We start from the raw sequence: 25,397 nt of genomic DNA on the forward strand, positions 1-25,397 counted from the left end.
CCCTTACACGCTTTTTCACTCTGCACAAACGTGTATAAACACGTGCTGTGATCAGTTTTTCTACAAAATGAGATCCAAACAGAACCGCTTTCTGCACCATAGTGTTTTCACTCAACAATATTTGGCGAATGTCCATCTCTGCCCAGGGTTCCTTCTGTAATAAGAGTGGATGTGGGTTTTTAGGCATTCCCCTACCGATGGGCATTTAGGCTGTCTTCACTTCTGTGTCTCTTCACTGCTATTTCCTGAGAGCTCACTCTCTGGCTGGCGAGACCCTCTACAATCTGTCCTTGGTTTTCTCTCTGACCTCAGCCCCTGTCATCATCTCTTGTCTTCCTTTGCCCCAGCCACACTATTTACTTACTTTCTTCAAATGTTCCAAACACAAGCTAAACCCAGGGCCTTTGCATGGGACTTTTCCCCATGCCTGGAATGCTTATATTGTAGATCTTCGCAGGCTTGCTCTCTTACCTCGCCTCCTTCAGGGCCCTGCCCAAGCATAACACAGCTGTGAGCCCTTTCGCCCTCCCCCATATGAAACGGAGCCCTCAGCACTTGGGCTCTGCACACTCCCTCACCCTAGTCTATTTTTTCCCAGGGTGCTGTCATCGTCTGAGGTAGGGAATGGTCTAGGTGGGTACAGAGTTTCTGTCTTGTTCACTTCTGTGTACCCCTATGTCTATAATAGGGCCTGGCACATAGTAGGTCCTCAACAAACACGTGTTGACTCTGAAAATCCCTGCCTTGTTGCCTGGTGGTCTCACATCATCTAGTTGTCACAGTCACCTGGTGGAACAGGCAAGTTTGCATAATTTCATTATTTTTAAATCCCCACCCCCGAGGATATGTTTATATTCACTTTAGCGAGAGAGGAAGGGGAGGAGAGAGAGAGAAATATTGATGGGTTGCCTTCCGAATGTGCCTCAACCTAGGTATGTGCCATGGCTGGGAATAGAACCTATAGCTTTTTTGGTGTATGGGATGATGCTCCAATCAAATGAGCCATCTCGCCAGGGCTAGGTTTGCATCATTTTAAAGTTGAGGAAGCAGGCTCAGAGAGATGACCTCCTTTGCCACAGATCACACAGCAAGAAAGTGGTGGTTCTCCATCCCATCTAGTCCTCAGAATTTCCAGGGGACCCTCTTAAAAGCACAGATGCCCAGGCCCCACCCTACATGTTCACATCAGGATCTTGAGGTGTAGGGCCTGAGAGTCTGCACTTAAACAAGCTTCTGGAAGACTGTGAGAACAGCCAGGGCTGGGAACCAGTGGGCTGGCATGTGTTTTAAACTCTCCTGGAGGGTCTGCTCCCTCCCTCCCTCCGAGGGTTAGCAGCCCAGGCCAGTTGGAGAGTCCTGCAGAATGTCCTACAGAGGAGTGTTCAGCGCATTAGGGAGACTTTGTCTCCCAGGCAGGCTCACGGTCTGTTTCTGGGCTCCTATTGCCATTGTCATGATTAGTCCTCATTGGAGGAGAGCAAACTCCCAGGCTTTGCATTCACCTGTTTTCCTGCTTGCTTTCACCCCTACACTATCATTTCCCTCAAATCCTTTTTGAAAACCTCCTTTGTCCTTCCTTCCTTCCTTCCTTCCTTCCTTCCTTCCTTCCTTCCTTCCTTCCTTCCTTCCTTCCTTCCTTCCTTCCCTCCTTCCCACCTTCCCACCTTCCCACCTTCCCACCTTCCCACCTTCCTGACATCCCATGGTGATTATGCTCTTTATTGCTAGAAGATGGAGAAAGAAAACAGGCCCCAGAGAGGCAAAGCAGACTCATAGGCAATCCCCGGCTCATGGCCTCTCCTCTTGCACCCTCCACTTTCCTGAAGGCACCGGGGGAGACTTGCAGCCTCTGTCCAGCTAAGAGAAGCAGGGCTGGAAGTGGGCATCCCTGTGGAGGCTGGGGTTGGATGGACATGGATGTTCCTCAGGGCTTATGGAATGTGGAAAGCAGGACCAATGCCCTTGGACAGGGATGGCTGTGCTGGACATGTGCCTGTGATGGAACTGACAGAGCCTTGGGCTTGGGTGAGAAGGTTTGATGGACATATGGGCTCTGCCATTCCATCTTGTCTGTACTGTGGGGTTGAGTGGAAGTTCCCTTCCACTCTGGGGCCGTGGCGAGGAGCAATGAGATGCACCTCTAGATGTGCACAGGTGTGAACCATGGTGGGATGCATGCGCCATGAGCCTCCTGGTGTCAAGGTTCCCGATGTCTGCAGGGGTGGAGAGTCTAGGGATTTTGGGAGAAGAGCACATAAATCCTGCATAGTGTCCATGGCACATTTCTAACATTTGCAGGTTTTTTTAGTGCTGACAAAAGCTTCCTCTAACAAAGCCATTCAAATTACTATCACCGAATCTAGTGCTGAAGGAATATTCTAGAACACGATTAATTCTGGTTTAAACTTAATCCAGGCTAAGGACCTGTATCCCCATGAATGCTTCCCCCCCCTTCTTCTTCCTTCTGCCTCCTCATCTCCATCCCTTTCTGCCTGTTTTTATGAGGTCCTAGTTGCAACAGAAAGAACATGAGATTTGGAGTCAGCTGGACCCTACTTAATCCACTTAATTCCTTCATGCATCAGTTTTTTAATCCAGAAAAAAACGGGGGTAAGAATACCTACAAATCCAGATGATTTGGGAGCCCAGTAACAGGAGTTGATAATTATAGAACAGCTAGCATATGCCCACTGCTTTACCTATATTAATTAACACGTTTAATCCTCATAACGATTCTTTGAGGCAGGGACTCTTACCACCCCATGTTACAGTTGCGGAAACTGAGACAGTGGGAGGTTGAATAACTCACCCAAAGTCACACAGCTGGTGAGGACCACAGCTACAACTCTCACTGCTCTTATTTCAACTCATTCTTAACAGATGGGAATTCTGAACATACAAAGGATCACCTGTATTCACTCTGTTAACAGAACAGAACACATCTCTCTTTACATCTGGATAACTTTGCCCCAATAGTGGTTCTTTCTTCCTGCTTCCCTTTGCAGCACAAACTCAAGCCCCATCTTAATAATAGAGCTATAATCATAATAAATAGCGATGTTTATTATTTAGAAGGCGTATTTGCATATGTCTCATTCGATTTTTACTACTACCTGTTGCAGCTGTGAGACTTACTAAGTTTTGTTATTGGCCCCTCCTCAGAGGTAAGGAAACTGAGCCTTGAGCTCAGGACAGCATGAAAGTCTCAGCTCTGTTCTGACCTGCCCCGGCTTCTGAACCTCAAGTTGTGATGCTCCTGTAGAGGGTCCTGGCTTTTATTACCTACCCAACAGCTGTTCCCGTTTCTGGAACAGCCTCTTGATTTTCCATTGGGGTTCTTTTCTTTCTCCCCTTCGAACTTGTGGTTCAGGTGGAGTCTCCCCAGCCTTGACCCGGCACCTCAGGTTTACTACATTGCTCTGGTCACAGTGATTCATTCATGGGAAGTGCTAATGACTTAAATGAGGCCAGTGATGCTTAACCCTGGGGATTTTCTGCTGGGATTGCTGCTCCAGGGTGTAGGCCTGGAGCTGTTGGGGACCCTCTCGGCTGATGCAAGGAGATACCTGACCAAGGGTAAAGCCAGCTCAGAGGACAGCAGAGCCAAGAGATGCAGCCAGATAAGATACAGAGTGCCTGGATCCAACAGAACCTGAAGCCAGAAGATCTACCCCAGACTTCAGTTCTATGCGTGAATGAGCCCCCTTCCCACACAGCACCCCTTTTTTGCTCTGACTTGTGTGTTGTGTCACTTTCAGTTGAAAGAATGGAAACTGATGGTCTCCCCAGATGAACGGTGGCTAATTATGTCTTTCTATTTTATTAGCTGGGTACTAATTAGGTGCCCATAAATATTTGTCAATTCATTAATCATGAATTCAGTGGCTGGTGGGATAGTTATTGGGAATTTTGAACTATGACTTAAAAATCTTTGCACACTGGACATATGTTTTCTTTCTCGAAACATCAGGGAAGTTTGGAATGACTTTTCTTTGGGGTTCTTTCCAACTTGTTTTATTTCCCACTGAGACCAACTGCAATTCACATGGGTGTGCACTGGAGAAAGTCACATTTTTATTTTTAGTACTGTTAGCTGGGATTCTCTATGAATTTGTACCACTGAAGCATGATCTGATCTTTCTGAAATGCAAGGTAGACCATTTTATTCCTTTCCTTATAAAGCTTCAAGGGCTCCTCTTTGCTCACAAAAGGAACGTCCAGCCACAAATCTCTAGGTGTGAGGGAGCACACTGACCTCATGGTCAGTTTTATATGTATATCAACGTGGCTAGGATTCAGTCCCCAGTTTTTCACTGAGCACTCATCTAGGTTTTGCCTAGAGGGTATTTTTTCAGATGTGATTACCATCTCTACCGAGTTGACTTTAAGTGCGGGTGGTTTTTCTAGACAATCTGAGCTGGGCGTGATCTAATCAGTTTAAAGGTCTCAGCAGAGCTGATGCTTCCACAATAAAGAAGAAAGCCTTCCTATGTGCGTTGGCATTAGTGCGTGCCTAAGAGTTCCTGTTGGCATTAGCACGTGCCTAAGAGTTCCTGTCTGTCCTTCCCGGAGGTCTCCCCTATGAGATTTCACTCTCTAGTTAATCTTCACAGCTGCACAATCCAATTCCTTACAATACATCTCTTAATGTGTATTGTCTCCCACTGGTCTGTTTCTCTAGTGGAACCCCAACATGTACAACTGACAACTTCCTAACTCTCTGAATTGTAGACACAATGGCTATGTAGGGTTATGGGGTGGGTGGTGATACACCATAATCTTCATGGTTCCCCTAGGACCCTGTCACATCCCAAAGACTAAGAACCCGGGTCTGTTGGATGAAGGCCAAAGTCTTTATCATGGTTCTCCAGAACCTGCCCCCGCTGCCCACCCCAGCCTCATTTCCTGCTTCCTCCTCCTCCTCATATTTTATCCTCCAGGATTATCAGTGCACCTGGGTGTCTCAAGATAGTTCATGAAAATCTTCATGGGGAGCAGGGAAGTCAGGCCAGAGCTTTTTGGGTGCTCCAGGTAAGGCTCCTCACTACCCCACCTCCCAGTGTCCTCCCACTTACAACCTCACCACCACCCTCTGCCTTGAGACCATCAGGGGAGTCCCATCACACCCTTTGTTTCAGTTCATGTGCTTTAAGCTCCAAATCATTGCTCATCCAGTGCATCCTCACCCCCATGGCCCCTTTCCTGACCCATCTATCGCCCCTTCTGGACTCTAGAACACCTTCCCTGGGTCTTCACTCATCAGCAAAATCCTCTGTATCCTTGTCCTCCTTCCTGAATGTTCTCTCACTCTCTTGTTCTGTGGGAAGCCCCAGCTCTTCCCTGAGCCCACTGAAGTGGTGATCCTTGTCACTCTCTGGGGATATCCCTACGAGGGCCAGGAAAGGCAGGTCCGGGGAAAACAAGGATGAACAAACAGCTTTTTTCTTTGCTGTCCAGGTCTGGTTTTGAACACAACAGTCTGGTATTTGAGCTTTCTGGCTGGTGAAATAAAATGCCACAAATAGAAACGATGAGAGGCCAGCTGATCGCATTTTATTACTGTGCTGTGATGGGGTTTTTCTGTCCTCAAGCTGAGCAGTGGAAGGTAAAATATTAGCTGCAAGGTGTTTGTTGTCAAACTTTTTATGTATGTCCCTTTTATTCTGGCATGTGAATTTTTTATCACATGAGCCTGCTATTGTTGTTGAAACAATTATAGGCCTGGCAAGCCTACTGAGAGCTAAGCAGGGATGACATAATTCACCTAGCTTTGCCTCCTGACAGTCCATTTTTCCAAACAGCAGTCTTTCAGAGTGGTCTTTCAGAATTAAAGTCAGAACCTGTCAGTCACTCTCTTGCTCCAAACCCTGCAGAAACCTCCCGCATCTCTTGGGGTAAAGCTCAGAACCCTTGCAATGCCTGAGACGTGTGATGCCCACTCCCTTCTGACATCGTGTCTCTGCCTCATGCATGCATCCCAGCCCCTGGACGTTCCCTTGTTCCTGCCACCAGCTAGGAACCATTTGTCCTGCCTTCTCTCCTGCTTGTGACTCCTCAGCCCAGAACGCTCTTCTCCCAGATGCTGGCGTGGCTCGGTCCTCTCTGTTGGCTTTCTGTGGCCTCAGTCTCCTCTGACTCACCTGTCTAAAGCACAGCCTGCCCCTCTCTTACCCCACTTCCTTCTCCATGGTCCTCATCACCTCATCTTTGTGCTGTCTTTGTCTGTCTACTTCTCAACTGGACTGGAGGGGTCTGGCAAAAGAGAGTTTGTCTGTTTTTGTCACAGCTGTGTCCCCAGAGCTTGCTTCCCTATGACCAGATTTCCTAAGAGACAAGCCAAAGAGACCAGTGCTTACTTATTTGCAGAAGTGTGTGTGTGTATGTGTGTGTGTGAGAGAGAGGGGGGGGAGACAAAGAGGGACAAAGAGAGAGAAAGAGAATATATATATATATATATATATATATATATATATATATATATATATATATGAGATCTGTCCAGAAAAATCCAACCATTGTTAATATAATGAGAACAGTTTGTGTGACATCAATGTAACCTGACAGCCAAGGAGAGTGGACTGGAATATGCACGCATGAACAATGATGACTTCATGTACTAGTCAGTGGGGGCAGTAGATGCCATTGAGTGAGCATGTGTACTGTGTGAATGTCATTCAAAATGACTGAGTGAGAAGAATAAGGTATCTGCATCAAATTTTTCATTAAGCTTGAACATTCCTCCACAGAAACTATTCGGATGATTCAGAAGCCTGCAGCTATGGGCAACTGGTGATTGGCAGCTTCATCACAACAACATGCCCGTTCATGCATCACTCCTCATGAAGAGTTTTTTGGTCAAACATCAAATCACCCAGGTGACTCAGCCCCTCTAGAGGCCAGATTTGGTGCCCTGCAACTTCTGGCTTTTCCCAAAACTAAAACCACCTCTGGAAGGGCAGAGATTTCTGACTGTTGATGAGATTCAGGAAAATATGACGGGGCAGCTGTTGGCGTTTCCATCAAAGGATTTTGCAGAGTGTTTTGAACAGTGGAAGAGACTCTGGGAGAACTGTGTGAGGTCCCAAGGTGCCTCCTTTGAAGGGGACTGAGGCATCATTGTCCTTGTACAATGTTTCTTGTATCTTGTACCTTCTTCAATAAATGTCTTTATTTTTTATATTACATGCCTGGATATTTTCTGGCCAGACCATTATATATATATCAGTGTTTGATAAATCCTAAACTCTTGTTTTTGCAAGAGAACTCTCCTCTTCGGAACCCCGAAGCACTGGATGAGCCTGGCCCTGGTCTCTCCATGTTTCTGGTGAAGGGCGAGGAGAGGCTTGAGCTTCCCCCACAAGCCACTACCTGCTGTGTTCTGTCTGCCAGCTGCCCACAAGTCAGAGCATAAAACGAACCCACACTGACCCACATGATTTCAAACAGACAAATGAAGACAGTCTAAATTTGAAACATTTGGGAGCTGAGATCCTGATTTAGCCCAGGAAAGCTGATGGTTATTAAAATCTTCAAAGGCAGTCACAAACGATCCATGTTTTAGATTATCTTCCTAACATTTGTCATGTCTGGAACCATTTTTACAACACTGAAATAAAAATCTCTGAGTTCAGTGTTCTTCCTCCACACACCTCTTTGCTGGCAAAGTTCCAGAATATTCTCCAGGCTTTGGGGTCACAGAAGGAGCTATGTATGGTTACAAGGCTTCTCTGACAGTTTGCACCTGGGCCAAGTTATTTTCAAAACTAAGATAAGTTCAGAGAGGTCATTATAATTCAGGGTTTAAAAGAAAAATTTCAAGAAGGCTCATATGTTTTATTTATGTAAAATATATGGATGGTGTCATGGTAGCTAATTTGATATGAGATCTCTTGGAGATAAACACTTGCTATAAATTCCGACCTGTCAAGGGAGAAGAAGTGAATGTAATTTTTTCCCAGTGTTTGCTCTGTGACAAGAACTGGGGTGGGTGCTTGTGGCACTGCTTCATCAGCTCACCACCTTTATCTTAAGCCATCATCCCAGTTCCGACCTCCCAGAGAAAAATGGGAGCATCATCCTGATCCCCTCAATTTCCCTACCATCCCTAATTTACTCACATTCCCACCCATCCTTACCTGCTTCCTGCCTGTCTCAATGAGCACAGTTGTGAGTCAGAACCCATGCCCATTCAAGACCAAGCACTCCCCCTGGGTGGTTGTTTGGACCAACCTCTTTTCTCTCCTGGATTACCTGACTGATTGATGGCTCATTGTTCTGAACCTGTGCAAATGTTCAAGTCTTTTCCATTTTGAAATAACCTTGACTTGGCTCTCTTGGCCCACCTTTAACCACTGTGCATCTCTGTCCTTCTGAAGAAAGTGGACCTGGTAGGTTAAGGCATCTCACAGAACCAATAAGGGGCGAAGAAAACAAGTCAGCCTTTCCCGAGGATGCTTCAGAAGCCATTATCTGAAAGCATTTTGGTGCGTCTAGCCATTCTGTGCTTGAGAAGAGATGCTCATAACTATGTCCAAACGATACTAATTTTATTGAATTTACTGGGGTGACATTGGTTAATAAAATTATATAGGTTTCAGGTGTACAATTCTATAATATATCATCTGTTTATTGTGTGGTATGTTCACCACCTCAAGTCAAGTCTCCTTCAATCCCCCTTTATCCTACCTTTAACCTTTTCTGCCTCCTCCCACATACCATTGTGTGCCTATGAGGTTTTTTCCTTTGCTTAACCCCTTCACCTTTTTCACCCAGTCCCCTACCCCCCTCCCCTCTGATGGCTGCTGGTCTGTTCTCTGTGAGTCTGTTTCTGTTTTGTTTGTTAGTTAATTTTATTAGATTCCACATATAAGTGAAATCATATGGTACTTGTCTGTCTCTGACTGGCTTATTTCACTTAGCACAATATTCTCCAGGTCCATCCATGGTGTCACAAAAGGTAACATTTCCTTTGTTTTTATGGCTGAGTAGTATTCCACTGTGTAAATGTCCCATAATTGTTTTATCCACTCATCTAGTGTTGGGCATTTGGGCTGCTTCCATATCTTGGCTATTGTAAGTAATGCTTCAGTGAATATAGGGGTGCATATATTATTTTGAATTAGTGTTTGGGTTTTTAAAATATATTCCCAAAAGTGGAAATGCTGGGTCATAAGGCAATTCCATTTTTGATTTTTTGAGATTAACTCCATACTGCATTCCACAGTGGCTACACCAATCTGCATTCCCACCAACAGTGCATGAGGGTTCCCTTTACTCTCATTGCCAACAATTGTTTGTTGATTTATTGATGATAAATCAATAAATCAACAAATAAATGATCAATGAATCAATGATGATAAACCATTCTTTTTTAAAAAAAGATTTTATTTATTTATTTATTTTTAGAGACAGGAAGGGAGGGAGAAAGAGAGGGAGAGAAACATCAATGTGTGGTTGCCTCTCATGCACCCCCTACTGGGGATCTTGGCCTGCAACCCAGGCATGTGTCCTGACTGGGAATCAAACCAGAGACCCTTTGGTTCTCAGGTGGACACTCAATCCACTGAGGCACACCAGCCAGGGCCATTGATGATAACCATTCTGAGACGTGTGAAGTGATATCTCATCGTGGTTTTAATTTGCATTTCTCTGATGACATTGAACATCTTTTCATATGTCCATTGTTCATCTGTATGTCTTCTTTGAAGAAGTGTCTATTCAGATCCTTTGCCATTTTTTAATTGGATTGTTTGGAGATTTTTGGTGTTAAGTTTTGTAAGTTCTTTTTAAATTTTGGATTTTAACCCTTTATCAGATGCATCATTGGCGAATATGTTCTCCCATTCCGTGGGTTGTCTTTTCATTTTGTTGATGGTTTTCCTTGCTGTGAAAAACTTTTTAGTTTGATGTAGTCCAATCTGTTTATTTTTTCTTTTGTGTCTCTTGCCCAAGGCGAAACATCAGAAAAAATACCGCTACAAGAAATGTCTGAGATTTTACAGTCTATGTTTTCTTCTAGGATTTTTATGGTTTTGAGCCTAACAGTTAAGTCTTTAATCCATTCTGAGTTTATTCTTGTGTGTGGTGTAAGAAGGTGGTCTAGTTTCATTTTCTTTGCATGTATCTGTCCAATTTTCCCAACACCATTTGTTGAGTAGACTGTTTTAACCTCATTGTATGTTCTTGCCTCCTTTGTCAAATATTAATTGACCATAAAAGTTACTAAACTTTAGGCAGATTGACTAAATTTTATTGGTTTCTGTGGTGTTCCATCTAAAGCCAACTGAAAGTTGGAGATGGACCATGAAGGTGAGAGGCATGGGGGTTATGTACTCACGAGTGTCTGAATGGGGTGGGATAGATGAGGAGCAGTCAGTAGAGGGTATAGGGACTGATTTTTAAGCCTGTATAATCAGACTTGTTAAAGTCAGGTGCTAAAAGGAACTTTTCCAGGAAAAATGTTCAGGAAGGCATTTTCAGTCAAGGCTTGAGTCTCTGGGAAGAACACAACCACTTGGGGCCAAGTGACTCGGGACGGGGTTGTGGCTTTCTCTCTCTCTCTGCCTGGGACTTAGCAACACTCTGGCTGCTTAAAGGAGATCAGCTTTGGGGAAGACAGCAGATTACATCCTTCCTGTGAATGTTACCATTCTCGAGATGGACACAGTTACGTCTGTGGTTTACACAGAGGACTAGAATTTGGACCATGATTTACACAGTGACTGTTGCATAGAAGTTCACGGACACAGGTGGGCACAGCATAGAACACTTGGGGGACCTCTGTGACAGGAGAGATAATGACATTGGATTGTTGGTGTTCGGTATCCTCATCGGTATGCCAGGCTGGCAAGGCCAGGGGGCAGAAGTGTAATCTCCAGGAGGGCAGGAATTTTTGTCTGTATGGATTACTCCTGATCCAATTAAATATAAATATAAATATATATATACACACACATATATGTATATATACATATATACATGTGTGTGGGGGGGGGTGTGTGTGTATTCAATGATCTTGAGATAAATCTGGCTGCATTTGGGTCAAGAAAAGGTGGTCAGCCTGTGGAGAGTGGAATATTTAGTCTGAACAGCTAGAATTAGGTAGAACCCAGGAAGAACTGGCTAAATTCAGATGAAGGAGATAAAGAGAGAGTGATGGAAGAGCTGTTGAGTCTTGTCAAGAAAGTTTGTCTGTACAAATAAAGTGAGAGTTCAGATGGAAGTCTGAGAAGGTTATGGGATTCATTATGTGGTATGAAATGACACAAACTGTACTATAATCAATGGGAAATAACAAAATAGACTTGAGTACATTATGCATTACTTTGAATGGTGTATCTAGTATATTATCTGAATAATCTTCATATCAGTTAGGTGAAATGGGAGGCAAGGTATGTGCATTCCTTCTTCCAGGCGAGGATAGAGAGGATAAGATTCAATAGTTTGCTGAAGGTCACAGAATTCATACACAAACAAAACCTCATGGCTTTGCAAAGCATTCCATCGTTTCCCCCCCACCTTACCATTATGCAGAAGTGAGATTTTGGCTGATGGATAGATTTAGACTCTGCAAATCTGTGGACTCTTTTTGGTTTGTTTTATTTTCTCTTTTTAATTTTGCAATGGTGACTATGAGGTGACAAACTTTGAACATCCATCTTTGACTGAAAAGGTCAGAGGGACATGGGGAGATAATTAAAATGGAAAGAAACCCAATTTAAAACCTGGCTTCACGGGTTAAGCTGAGGATAATGTGTTGAAACAGCTGAAAGTCTCTGTGTAGGCTTCATTTCACAGCTCAACAACACAGAACAAATTGCACAAATTCTAGGAATTATATCCCTTGGTAACAAACACTGAAGTCACTTTATAAAATGTCACCAAATGGCTCTGTTGATTCTGTTTTGTAACAAGTCACAAGCAGATGGCACTTTGAAGCACACGATGCAGTTTGGAAAACAAAATCACTTAGACATTTTTGTCTGGCTTGGTAAGATAATATGCTGAAGCCCCAATGAGAGGTCCTTGGCATGCACTGATAGAGAAGGGCTACACACCATTCAGAGGGTTTGTTCTAACGCTGTTGTTACAATCGAACAGTTGATTCTTCAACTGTCAGCTCCAGCTGAGTAGAGTTTCATGAAGGTTTATGCACTTGCTGACTAAAAGGTGCAAAGCAAGAGCAAAAAGAACGACTATTTCTTGAATACCTAGTATGTATTCAAGACCCTTTCTATGGCATTTAATTCTAAGGCAATTCTGTGGGTAGCTCTATTATCCCTATTTTAAATATAAAGCAATGGAGGTCCAGAACATTCCCACACTTAGTTAGGTATAGAGCTGGAATTCACATCTTGATCTGACATCCTGATCCCCTGGTTTCCATCACCCTGTGGTACTTCAGGTGGAATGCTGTCACTACCTACCTCTTATTACTTGATTTGAAAATATTTTTCTGCTCACAATTCAGTATTAAAATAGATGCAGCTAGCAAATGTTTATGTAAAATAGTCTTTTGCATGTATGAAATTGAAAATATATTGCTTTAAGTTTGGGATATATGACATATTTTGACAAGTACTGTAGGTTGACTCACTCGAAGCCCATCCCAATCCACTTTTCCCATGCCCTTTTCTATATTAAAGACTGGAAAGCAGAATACCCAAACTTCCAGATTCCCTTGCAGCTAGGGGTGGCCAAGTGACACAGTTTGGCTAGTAAGAGGCACATGGAAAGTCCCAGAAAAGGGCTTCCTTTTCTCCCCACAAAGCCAAAGTTTGACAAGGACAAAAATGTTGTCTTCCCGCCTGGATTATGAATGCAACAGCTAGAGGTGCAGCCCTTGTCATCAGAGACGGAAAGCCACATGCTAATGCTGGCGAAGCAGAGAAAAGATAGAAAAAGCCTAGTTTCCTGGTGGCATCTTTGAATAGCTGCACTGTCTCTGGATCACCTACATCTGGACTTCTTTTATGTGAGAAAAGTAGACCTCTTACATGTGAGAGGAATGAGGCTTTATGATACAGACAAATGCAATCCTAACTGATACATACAATAGCCAGAATTAAAAAAAAACTTTCTATTCTTATGCTCTTTTGGTCCCAATATATAGTTCTGAAGACTGGAAATACAGTATCAAATGAGATAATAGAGTCATTGGAATAGTGTTCATTTGGTTGGGCACAAACTGGAACAGAGTTGGGGCCCCTTCCTGGTTGTGGGAAAAGTGACTGCAGAGCTTGTGATCTGAGTGACTGCGTGTCTTCCAGAAAGTGTGGACCTCCCTTTGGCCAGAGGGACGGCACGCAGCTAAGGAGGAAGAGCACAGTTGCTGGACTCACCATGTCAGCACAATTTTGCCTTGCCCAGACACAGACTTGGCCTTTGGTTGGAAAAACCAGAAAGGAACTTGAGGAATCATTGTATCTATCTTTTCACCTTGGGGAGCACTGCACTAAAGTCATACTAGATGTGCATAATAACCAATCTGGTTTCACCAGACTTCCAGAGAAGACATTTCTCAGCCTCTCGCTCAGAAGGCTATTTCAACATCTAAAAACTTGCAGTAGATTCTTTGTTTTTAACTTACATCAAAGGCCTATTGCATGTGAAGAAAAAGTCCATTATCTTTTTAATGTACAGCAGTAGAGTAGAACATTTGTGAGCCATGGAGTAGGGCCGTCCTGAGTTCCAGGTGTAGACCTGGCATTTCCTAGCTGGAGAACTTCCTTGTTACTTAACTGAGCCAAGCCTCAGTTGCTCATCAGTAACATATGCAGAGTAATAGCCATATTACACTAGGGTGAGGTGCTAGTGTCTTTAAAATGCTGGGAATATTATTTGCCATAAAAGTAAGGGCAGAACAGCAGTGCCCTAACCCCTAATCCCCCCACGGGGTGTCACTGGTCTAGAGCCCTAAGGATCATCAGGGCTCACCCACAACTCACTGTCCTGCAGGTTAAGGGACACCAACGTTCTAATCTCACTCTCTCTGCTCTGAGTTTTCAGTCCTTGGATCTCAGCTTTGGACTTTGTTTTAAAAACAAGTTCGCAATTTGGAGAGATCCCATTTTTAAAACTTAAGCCAAAAAGACAGCAGTGTTTGAAAATCAGAAACGTTGACCTGTACATTTTCTGTTGCAGTGCACACAAAATTCTCATTCTGGGCTGTGGATCCTATTTGAGGTTTACACTATTGTGCTAAAGGCGACATGGAGGAATAAGACCATTATCTGGATCGTTACAGCCAAGAATATTCTGGCCACAAATACGTGGCTGATTGGAAGATGAAGACTCCTCCAGTACACGTCATCTGCATTATGAACTTAATGTTGGATAGATGCTGTCTGAGACCCAAGCGAGGTCTCCTGCACCATTTTAAGAAAGGAAACATTTCAGACCAGGAATTGTTTTTGAAAGCCATACACATGAATCTTGGCTAATAATAGCGTGTTGGATCAACTGGCTTCTGGCAGCTTTCCTGTTGGCGCCACTAACACATGTACGATTTCGGACTCGAAGCCACACATGAAGTCATTGTGAAGCTGCACAGTTCGTCCCCAAACATCTGTCATGTGGTGGGTCTTGTCTTCTCCAACAGTGAAGTCTCTAGGAGTTGTGATGATGTGCATGTTTAACGAAGGACCATTAAATTAATCTTCATTTACTTAGGACTTACTAATTTATCTTTGATGAGGAAGAACATTTTGAAAACAATCCAGAAAATGGAATAAAAGAAGAAATAACTGTCGTATAGCTGGTTCAGAGATGGTTTTTCTTATGTTCATATAATTACCCGTGGCACACGATGCTAAGGAAAGCAGGTGATGGTTTCAGGGGTGGCAGGGGCACCAAAGATTGACCCCATCTCTGTAGTTTTGAGGTGATGAAACAGAGGCCTAAAAGTTTCAATGGCTTGTCTAATGTCACATGGTTCGTTAGTGACTTACCCATAGCTTTTGTGGTTTTCTTATGATTCAAGTCTGTGCCAAATACGACGTCCTCAGTGAGGTGGTCCCTGACTACCTTAGCTGAAGAAGTATCTGCCAGTCACCTGCCAATCACACTATCTCACCTGCCAGTCACGCTATCTCATCACCATATTTTATTTTCTTCGGGACACTTATCAGTCTCCAAAGTTACATTCTGGCTTATGATTCTGTTGCCTACCCCTTTAAAGGTCTGAAGGCAGAGACTTCGGCTTTTGTTCACTGCTATATCTAGAATAACACTGGACACATAGCAAGTGCTCAATAAATATTTGTGGATTGAATGCTGAGTTGTTTATGTTTATTACATATGCTTGAGAGGTAAGCAACATATTGGAGTCTTGCAATTAGAAAGTGGTGAAGCCAGAACTCAAAGCCAGGGATATTTCCCTTCAAATCCTGATATTTGACACCACGGGAAATCATTTCCAATGTTTGATGGTTCCTATTCCTCTACGCCCCCCATGACTTCTTTCCAAGGCCTCTCGAGTTCCCAGTTTGTGTTTTGGCATCCTCCTTTTGGCTGGTAATCTATCTCTGTTGCGGTAGTCTTCAGAGAAATCAATCTGATTGTATTTTACTCAGCGCAGTAAAGATTGCATTGCAGGTTTCTCCGTGTAAAGTTTATTGAGTACATTTCTCATGTTATAGATATTGCTCACGTTATTCTAACACAGTGATGCATTCCATGCAGTTGTACTGATTTCTAATAAAAAGCCTACCAAGGGAGAGCAATCTACCCATCTGCTGATCATTGGAGCCTGATGCAATCAAAGGGGCTGATGACAGAAAGTTCAGATGGTCAGAGGGCTTAGAGAATGACAGGTGCCAACGGATGAGACGAGCACTGGGACATAAACGAGACAGTGAATAACTCTGAAATAGTGTGGCTTCTGACCACAGGGTAATCCAAAAACTTAAATGACGGAAAACACCCAATCTCTTGTCTTGAACAAAATTTTCACCTTTTTCAGGGGAAGGTCATATGGGATTTTTCCTGGATTGCAGAACAGGCTGCAGAGATTGATTGTCAAATTTTGATGCACATCCAAATCCTCTGGAGAATTATTAGCCAAGGGGCTCTGGTACCTGCTATAATGAGGCAGGGCCAGGCCCTGAGGGCTCAGTTGATGGTGAGCATTGCCAGACTTCGCTAACCCACTCTGCCCTTCGGGGGGCAGCATGGGCCTGACCTTTTAAAGAGTATGGGGTCAGGAAAAGAGCACAGGATTTGGGGTTTTAAAAACCTGTGCTTAGCTCTCAGCACTACTGACTTCTAGGCGTGTGACTTTGGGTGAGTTACTTCGTGTCTTTGAGCTGCCGTGTTCTTGCCTGAAACCTTCATGGTCACTGGTCAGTGACGGTTATGTAGAAGGCCATCATGAGGACTGGATAAAGGAATGCATGTGAAAGAACTCAACAGCACCGGGAAGGAGGTGATGGTTAAAAATCGGGACTTTCTCCATTATGATACAGCCAGATCTTTTTCTTCCAAATCCCTCCCTGCCAGCCAGACGTCACCTGTGTGGCCATGGGGAAGTTTCTTAGTTATCACTTGCCTTGGTTTCTCATGCATAGACAAAAGCAGCCCTGTACCTACATTACTGGTAACTCTCAAGCTTCACACGCATCCTGCTGTTGTTTCCTTTGTTTCACAGTAAGAAAACTGAGGCACACAGGAATTAAGTCTTCACCCCTGAACCACACGCAGGCCCACCTGGGATGTGTCCCAGGGGCTCTGGGTGCAGAGCCACCACTTCTGACCAGTGAGTCGCCAGCTCTGCAGACCCTATGAGACACGGCAAGTGTTGGACCTATATATTTGTTAAACAAAGGTTAGAGATCCCCTGAGTCCAAAAGTCGAGGTGAGTCAATTGATAATGGAGGGTTACATAGGAAACACGCAGTGATGAATTCCTAGTATCTCACATCCCTTTCTGCCCAAACCCTCCTGACCCTCAGCAATGCCTTACACGTGGGCTGACCTTCACTAACATATCAGGAACAAGACCAGTCTTATCCTCCATAGGATGCCAAAGTGTCAGCCAAAATTATTCAGAGAAGAAAGGAAGCCAAATGTCAACTAGAGGTAAGAGCAATATTCTTGTCATTTTGGAAGCTTTCTAGGGCATCAGGATGATTTATACAAGCCAGGCTGAGGGGGTGAGGCCTTCCAATTCAAATCAGGAACCGGGCCCCACTGGCATAGTCTGATGATGGGGAGGGTGGAGATCTGGGGACACAAGTTTCCAGCAGCCCTAGGGCTCTTGATGAGGGACCCTGGAAGAGGAGGCTCAGGGCAAGATTTAGGGTTTCACCAAATGAAGGCTGACCAAAACCAAACCATTTCCTACCGCTTAGCTACATCCCCAAAATCACTTCCCAGTCCTGAACCAAATATGATTTGAAATGCCCATGAGAGAAACACACTGTAGTACAACGCACTATTTATGAAATTCTGCAATTCATTCTTATAATGCCTATTAATACGAGCCCGTTGCTTTACCAGCACAGTCTAGAGGCTTACAGCCCGACATTGCAAGGAATGCATTATCACCCCCACAGCCACGCGAAACGACGAGTACATTTGTTTTAAAAAATAAACAGGAAATAAATTAGCACCCTTAACCAAAGATAAATTGAGCGCAAGATTTAGACTACAACAGGGAAATCTCCACGGAACCATATTAGCTTTATTGTGTTCTTTTCCTCTACTAAAATCCTACAGTATATCAAAATGAAAGAAGCAACTTAAACTTGAATTATGTAGGCGCAGACTCGATGACAATTCTGTTTTTCTGGGTGAAGTTCCCACAGGATATCCTGTCAGCCTCACAATCTCTTGAATATGGATTTATAGCCACTCAGGAGCATGATTTCTAAGGCAAGGGCTGCTTTTAAAACCAACTCTCCCCACGCAAAGCCAGCTCTGACGCCTTCTGCTTTCTCTCCTCTGTTCAGCTGAAGCCTCCCCAGAGGAGGTTTCATTGAGTCAGCCCCAGTCAGTAAACACCCCCAAACCTCAGAGAAGAACAGAGAAAGAGTAACACCAACCTGAGCCAAAAGACTCATCTCCGGGAGAAAAAGAGCCTGAAGAAGTTCACTTCCATCGGGATGGCGGGCTCCTTACTTCCATTGCTTGCAAGACCTTCCAACAGCTGGAGTCTGTGAACAGCTGTGGAACATTCACTTGAAATCCCCTTCCCTTTGGCAGCAAGGCAAGCTCATAACCCTTTGGGGCTTCAGTCTGATAAGTAATTTCCTGATTTGTTTCAAAAGCATTCTCCCAGGCTTGGAGCAGTGGCAAAGGCAGAGGGAACACGCAAGGCCCATGGTGTGCAGTGACGCTGTGGTCTACACAGATTTCGTATTTGTTTGATGGAGTTCCAAAAAGTATTTTTGACCTCACAACAAAAATAAATATCCCTCCCTATCTGTTGGCTTGCTCCCCAAATCATATTTTAAAAAACAGCACAAAGCGTCTGGACAATATTTGTTGTAAGTACAAAATTCATGTTAAACACTTTTTCATTTTTCTTGTTGGGGGAAATCAAGGCTCCTTTGGTCTTCAAGGCACATGGTGATGGCTTTGTTACCAGCCACTGTACAGAATGTTCCTGGAGGCCCTGCAGGTCAGCCCCTTCAGTCTGCAGTGGAAGGAAATGAAGCTTAGGGTTATCTGCCTTGACCAGGTCACACAGGAAGTGAGAGGAAGAATGGGGACCACAGGTAGGTGGAGACAGACACAAAGGTTTGAGGTCTGGCTCTTGATCTTTAGGCTACATGTCACTAGATGACATCCTTAATATTTTAGTTCTCACAGCTGCAAAATGGGGATTATAATGATAGCTACCCTTGCTTGGTCATACAATGTGTTGATTACTAGGAAAGAACTTCAAGGATGAAATCAATTATGTCAGGTGTAGGAATTTTTTTAACAGGTCCAAATTTACATGCTTCTCTTCTCCTCTACATTTTCATGTTCCATTTAATATTAGTTTTTTTGCTGCAAGAAGCCAGCAGGGAACTTGGGGGAGAAGAATAATATTGGTCAGGGGATGGAATTGGGCATGCATAAAACTCTGACCTTGGAAAACAAGACCAAGATCAGAAGAAAGTCTGTGTTTTCATATTTGCCATTGAAAGGACACTGGGCCTGAAATCAGAACATCAAGGCTCATCACTGCTTCTGACACCAGCCGAGGGAGCCCCATGTAAATACCCCAAACCAGAGTTTTCTTACTGGGGGTGTGATCCCCGTCTGCTGTGCTTAACTCATTTTGCTGGAGTGAGAGTCCAGTGAGGTCTTCACTGAGAGAGCGCTTATTAGCAATGGCCAGCTTTGAAATTGTGAAGTGGCACTTTCCATCCTCCAGCACAGAATTTCACACAGAAAACCTCATTGGTGGGATGTGCCATGACTATTTTCCATTCTGTGACATTGGCCTCACCCCTTAGCGCCAGGGCCCCTGGGTGCTTGGCCTTTCCCCCCTCCTTTTAAGGAGTATATTTCACTTTTCTAACAGTAGGAAGAAAAAAGAGAGAAAACATTTGCTCAACCACATACAAAAGCATCCGTAGACTTTTGACACAGACGAGGGGTCTTTTCTCTGGAAGTGGCCACAACCAAAGGCCAAGTAAATCAAAATCAGCCTCACTTTTGAAAATACTCACACTTTGAATCCAGCTCATATTTAATCTTTCCATTCACTTCCTTTGCCCTTTTATAAGTCCATTCTCTCAATGTCATTGCAATTAAGGTTTGTACTTTATTATCTATTAGAGCAATTTATAAATGGAGCCTTGTCTTAGTTGGGTTCGGCGGCTATAACAAAATAGACTTAGGGATTAAACAACAGCTTCAATGAGCTGCATTGCCTGCATCAGCGTAAACTATCTAATTAAAAAGAAATAGATTTGTAGGAAAACATTAGGTAACTACATGGCACAGGTGATACTGTGTAATGACAAAAATGTGGAGTGATGGGAATGCTGATATTTGGAAAATACAAATGTAGTGGAAGTACCAAGTAATGACCCTGACTTGTTGGTGGGAACCCTGCCATGAGGGAGCATTTGGATTTGTCTCTAAAGTGAAGTGGATTCTTCAGCACTTTTAATAAGGGTAATAAAATTCACAGCACTCTCAGAAGGGCATTCAGAAGACTCTGCTTTCCCTTATCCTTGCACTCCCCTGAAGGCGTTGTTTTCTTTCAACTTGCATGTTAAAATTTTGATTGAAAACATTCAAATGCAGGCCTGGCTTCAAAGCATAGTTTATAACCAAAGAGGATTTTCTGGTTTATATTGCTTAATTAATGATGATGTTGATTCAAAAGAAGAAGACATTTCCAAATCTCAAGAATTTTCGTTGTTGGTAGATGCGACCTCTATGTAAACAGTTAAACTAAAATGCCCCTTGAAAGAACTCGGTCTCAAGCCCTTCCGGCCTCCAATCTCCTCATTTCACAATCACTGTCTTTTTCGTGCTCCCCCCCAATTTTTTTGTTCTCTATGTTCAGCGTCATAACCATGCTGTCTCAGTAACCCCGCAGTAACTGCACATACATTTCTTGTCTTAATCAACAATGAAATTTCTACTTACTCGGTGGATTATTCAGGATAAATGTATTTACTGAAGCAGGCTTGTTTTCGTCAAACAACACAGAACAGTTCCTTGGAAGATGGCAAACAAGATCTAAGTCAGATGATATTTGAAAGGTACGTGTGTTGCCAAAAAAGAAAGTATAAAAGAAAAAAGGAAATAGAGAGATGGAAAGAAGACCAGAAGATCTGATGTATTTGGAAACCGTGATTGTTTAATGGGTGAGCATGTAGCCCAAGAAAGATAGGCTTTGGGAGAGAAATGTCTATTTTGCTTCCACCAGAGACTGTCATTGGTCATCTTGTTCACCATGTATGACAAAGTCAACAGACTCACAAGGAAGTGGGGCAGGAGGGACAGAGACACACACAGAGAGAAGCATCATTTGAGCCCCTGGATGCTGCCACAAGGAAGCTAATGCCATCTGTAGACCGACAGGAGCTAATGCCTTACCTTTCTTTCCCCCCCCTAAGCTGTCTTGCGTTAGGTGTCTGTCGTGGGCAACAACAGAGTTGTGTCCAGTAGAAGACACACAGGAACTTAGCCTTCTATTCTGACTTCAGTCTTGTGAAACAGAGATGGGCTGAACCACATAAAATCGCCAATATGCAACTTCTTTTCACTTCATATATGGCAGTTTTACTTGGTTCAACTTAAGTATTGTTTCCATTTTACAGATGAGGAGAAAACTTGGTGGTGATAAGCAGTATGACTAATGTTGCACATTTATCAGCTAGCAGATCTGGAAATCAAATCCAGGTCTGTTTGATTCCAAGGAACACAAATACATTGTCAGTTGTTTATGCTGCCTGAAAAAAGGAAATGTCTTGAGAGCTATCTTTTGCTATCTGGCACATGCCTTGAAAAGATGCCAGACTCCCACCCCATGTGGTTCCAAACACCTGCATGTTGCTCCCTAAACTCCGGTTTCACTGGATGTTTCTTGAAAAGAAGTCAGACACATGAGTGTGTCAGGCAAGATGGGAAACAACCCTCTACTCTGGTGAATATTTACACTTTGGTAGGGATAGAGCTCAGGTTGGTCGGATGTCAGATTTCCAAATTTTCTCCAGCTTTGGTTTCCACTGACAATCACAAGATGTGATTCTTGCCTCACAAGGGCAAGATTCTTTACCCATTCTCCTCTTGGTACAAAAAGATGGTTTGTTTCCCATAACTCCAACCTAACACACGTACAGCGCAGCTGCATCAGGGAGGCAAGCATTTGGGGCGTTTTCTGTTATCATCGCCATCCCACAAGTTTGCCCACCAGTAACACAAAATCAAGCTTGGCCAGAAAATATTTCTTTTTTGGTGGTATTCTATACCTGCTCTAAAACCCTCAGAGTGTGACTCAGAGAAGTTTGTGTCATTTTTTAGTATTTATTTTATGGGAGGTTGTTAAAATTTAAGATTGTTTTCATTAATGAATGCTAGAGAAACAATGTGTCTTCTTACAGCATGGATGCTCTTCCACAGTCAATGCCATTGGCATTCTCTGCTGGGCATCTCTTTTCCGTGAATTTTCCTCCCCTGCTACATGGTGGCAGGCTGCATCATCAGTTATTGCAGGTATAATGCTGCACCGTAATGATAAACAACTCTCAAATCCCAGGGGCTTATAATACCAAACATTGATGTTTTTTCTTTCTCAGAACAGGTTATGAAACTTTCCCAAGATCACACGGCTGGTGAATGATAAAGCTGAGATTCATTCTTTCAACAGATACCACTGATCTCCTATTAAATATCAAGCATGATAAAAAGGCTGATAAGACACCAAAGCAAAGACTATTTATGTCTTAGCTGATGAAGGTAAAAGTGAAAACAATTTCATTAGAGCTCTGGAGAGCCCATCAAAAAGAAAGAACATACCAAGCAGGAAAGACTTGACAGGATCTTAACAAAGCCAGCAATGCTGTGTGTGCCCTGGGTTGGAAAGATACGCAGCAGAGAAGGAACCATAATTAGATCATAACAAGGCTAATTAGACAATGCCAACATAAAGGCATTCTAAGAGGAAACTGCTGTTATGTCTCTAATTTCATTTGAGAGAGAGGACAAGGAGAGGGGAAACCTCGGAAGCCATTTTGGGGGGCTTCTCTGTACCAGGCCTACAACACATGAGAAGAATCCATGTGGTGGTCTTCTGAGAAAAGGGCATCTCATTTCATATTCTACAGCTCTCTGGATGGCCTCTTCTTTATGTCTCAGGCAAGGGTAGTGTTAGCTCTTTCTTAGCTTGCGCCTAACACATCGCAGGCCCTCAGTGAATGGTGATGCTCTGGGCAGATTGTTAGTTCCTTTCTGATGTCCGTTTTCCATTTTGTCCTCCTTTCTTACTAACAGAGCCGTTGTTTGCTTGGGGAGCCAATGTCACCAGGTAAATACGCACCTCCCCAATTCCCTGTGGCTGAGGAAGTCTGTGTGACCCACTCAGCCTGAACAATGATGGTTAAGAAGAGGTCAAATGAAGAGGTTGCTGGGAAAACTTCCTACAGGGGAAAGAGAGCGGGTGTCACCTGTTCAGATTTTGTTCTTTGTGTTTTGCTGTATTTCCCCCAGAATGCAGTCTTGACATCAATGCAGCATGGGCATCTTGTGGTCACCACGAAGAGAGCTACTTGCCAAGGCTGAAGAGCAGGAAGGTAGAAGGAACTGGGGTCTCCAAAGACATGGTGAAGCCATTGCACCCACCCTTGACTGTGAATCTCCAAAATAAATGCTTTTCGGATGAGATGCACCCACCTCGGTTTGGTCACATCACTGAAGCTGCATTTCTGTCACACGAGTTGAACACACTCCCTAACTGACCCAGCTCCACCCCACCTTTCTTTCCAAGTCTCAGTATGGAAGACTTTGAGATGCATATACAATACTTCCTTGTTGCAAAAGATTTGGCGTCTTTCTGAACAAACTTTCTAAAATAGTTCATTTTTCTTACTACATGAGGCATTGTTTGGCTATGATATCACAGAGTTCTATTTGAAAGAAAACAATTAAACTTGTCTTTTTTTTTTTTAAACCAACCATCCAACATATAGTCACTGCAACCTACAGAAACAGCTCCGGCCTGGCGCACTGACTGTGCGGAACCCCCACCTGCCAAACACGGCAGGTCCGTGGAAACAGAGAAATCAAATCCTCAAGTCAAAAAACAAATCCAATGGAAGTGATGCAAAGAATTCCTGAGGCCTCTTATAAGGTCTGCACGCTAATTCTACAGCATCAGCAGTGACATTGAGTAGAAAAAACCCACAGAATTTCAAGGCAGAGAATCCAGGTTCCAGTCCCCACTGAGTCACTTACCAGCTGCACAATTTTGGTAAGTGTTTTTATCTGACCAGGCTTTGGTTGTCCACCCTGAAAAATTATGATGACGATAACAGCAACGATGATAACAATACCTACTTAGCAGAGCTGAGATGATGAGTAAGTAGGGTGGCATGTGTATAAGAGGGCCAGTAAATGTTAAAACATCACACAAGCTTTTATCGCTACTGAGACGTGAAAAGGTAAGTCAAGTGTGAAATGGAGCGGAGTCTGTCTAGAGGCCATCTGGCCTGTATGTGTCATCTTGAGGTGTGAAACTGAGAAGCTGAGGGACGTATAGCCTGTAAGTTCTCTGTTGAAGGTTAGCAGTGTAGGTTTTTCATGGAGTTAGCTTATTAGTGACTCTCAGAAGTATGAGAGTCTTCTCAATCCAAGGTTAAGGAGACTTAACTCTGTTTATCTGGAGGGAAAAAGGGGAATGGGCTTTCTAGCCAGCCCCTGAGACCTCCTATACCACCCCTCAGGTAATAACAAGAGCAAACGTTTTGCTGTGTGGCTGGCATTGCTCTAAACACTTCAAATTATTAACTCATTCATCTCTCACAACAAACGTAAGTAGGAGCTGTGATTATTCCCATTTTGCAGGTGAGAAAACTGAGGACTAGGGAGGTTAAGTGACTTGCCCAAAGATGCCTAGTTGGATTGGAATTGAGGCAGCCTGGCCCCAGGCCCCTGCATTCACCATGGTGTGGTTTTACCCTTCGAGAGGAGAAATGAATAAAGCAGAACATATGGCCGACAGCTGGGCTGTGAATCTTGACGACTCAGCTCCTTAAGACACTCAGAAGAGTTCATGTGTTTCCTGCATGGAAGGAAGCCTGAAGAACTTGCCTAGAGATCCTTTTGGTTTTTCAGTGAATTAAAATGTAGCTATCTACTCACAAAAAGCAATGTCTCTCCTTATTCTAATGGGGAATTTAGGGATTCAGGAAAGCATCTGGAACTATTTATGCCATCTGGGTTTTATAATTCAGTATTAAATTTTTATAATGAAAGAGACAAAGAAGTCAGAGTAGACCATATTAGCAAAACCTGACCACACGGGGCATATGTTTGCAAACTGAGCTCTAATGTCTGGCTAAAATATCGCTCCCAACACCCTGGATCAAAAGGGGCAAATGCGCTGCTGGGACCTCTGACCCGCTCTGTCTGTGGGACAACGTGCAGGGCTGGACTTCAGGGTGCGTTCTCCCCAGACAGTGCTGCAAACAGCCTCAGCAGTGGACTTGCCCGCACTGAGATGAAACACAGCACACAGCCTCTGCGGTGCCAGTGCCGGTTTGTCACTGTTAGCCTGGGATGACAGCATCCCAGGGACAGACAGCCCTGGCCTGGTTTTGCCACTTCGTCAGCTGTGTAATTTCACACCATCTCCGCAATCCAGTTTCTAAGCCGAGAGGACATCTTGAGCGGGCAGGGGAAAGCAGGGACGCAAATACGGGGAATTTTCTATGGTCACCATGGCCAAAGTG

At 43.8% G+C, this 25,397-nt stretch overlaps 1 protein-coding gene across 3 annotated transcripts in view; it reads right to left on the minus strand.

Annotated features, from left to right (window-relative positions):
* The window catches only part of C1QTNF7 (C1q and TNF related 7), a 232,775-nt gene that overhangs the window by 73,065 nt on the left and 134,313 nt on the right, over positions 1-25,397 (minus strand). The window contains exon 1 of one of the 3 annotated variants that reach the window (XM_045182987.2): positions 18,042-18,181. The exons of the other annotated variants lie outside the window; for them this stretch is intronic. The gene's annotated coding sequence lies outside the window, so the exon portion shown is untranslated. Of the gene's footprint in view, positions 1-18,041; positions 18,182-25,397 lie in introns of those variants that run through there. 3 annotated transcript variants of the gene reach the window in all.

Source organism: Desmodus rotundus, chromosome 4 (genome assembly GCF_022682495.2).
Source record: "Desmodus rotundus isolate HL8 chromosome 4, HLdesRot8A.1, whole genome shotgun sequence".
Lineage (NCBI taxonomy): Eukaryota > Metazoa > Chordata > Mammalia > Chiroptera > Phyllostomidae > Desmodus > Desmodus rotundus.